Source organism: Brassica oleracea, chromosome C6, assembly GCF_000695525.1.
Source record: "Brassica oleracea var. oleracea cultivar TO1000 chromosome C6, BOL, whole genome shotgun sequence".
NCBI lineage: Eukaryota > Viridiplantae > Streptophyta > Magnoliopsida > Brassicales > Brassicaceae > Brassica > Brassica oleracea.
The window spans coordinates 25,028,742-25,028,977 of NC_027753.1; positions in this window are offsets into that span (position 1 = coordinate 25,028,742).

Below are 236 nucleotides of genomic sequence, written 5' to 3' on the forward strand. Positions count from 1 at the left end.
GTTGATATCATATTTATTACATTGCTTACAAAATATTTTAGTGTTTCTAATTAGGTTGTTTGTTTTTAATAACTTACATTTCTAATATGGATTACTTGCGCAAGTTAAAATCATATCATATGCAAATCATTTTTTGACAATACACATTTAATATCTTTCTTTAAATGATTTTATTATTTATTGTGTAAAATATTAAAATCATTAATATGAGAATAAATCGACTGTATATATATAGG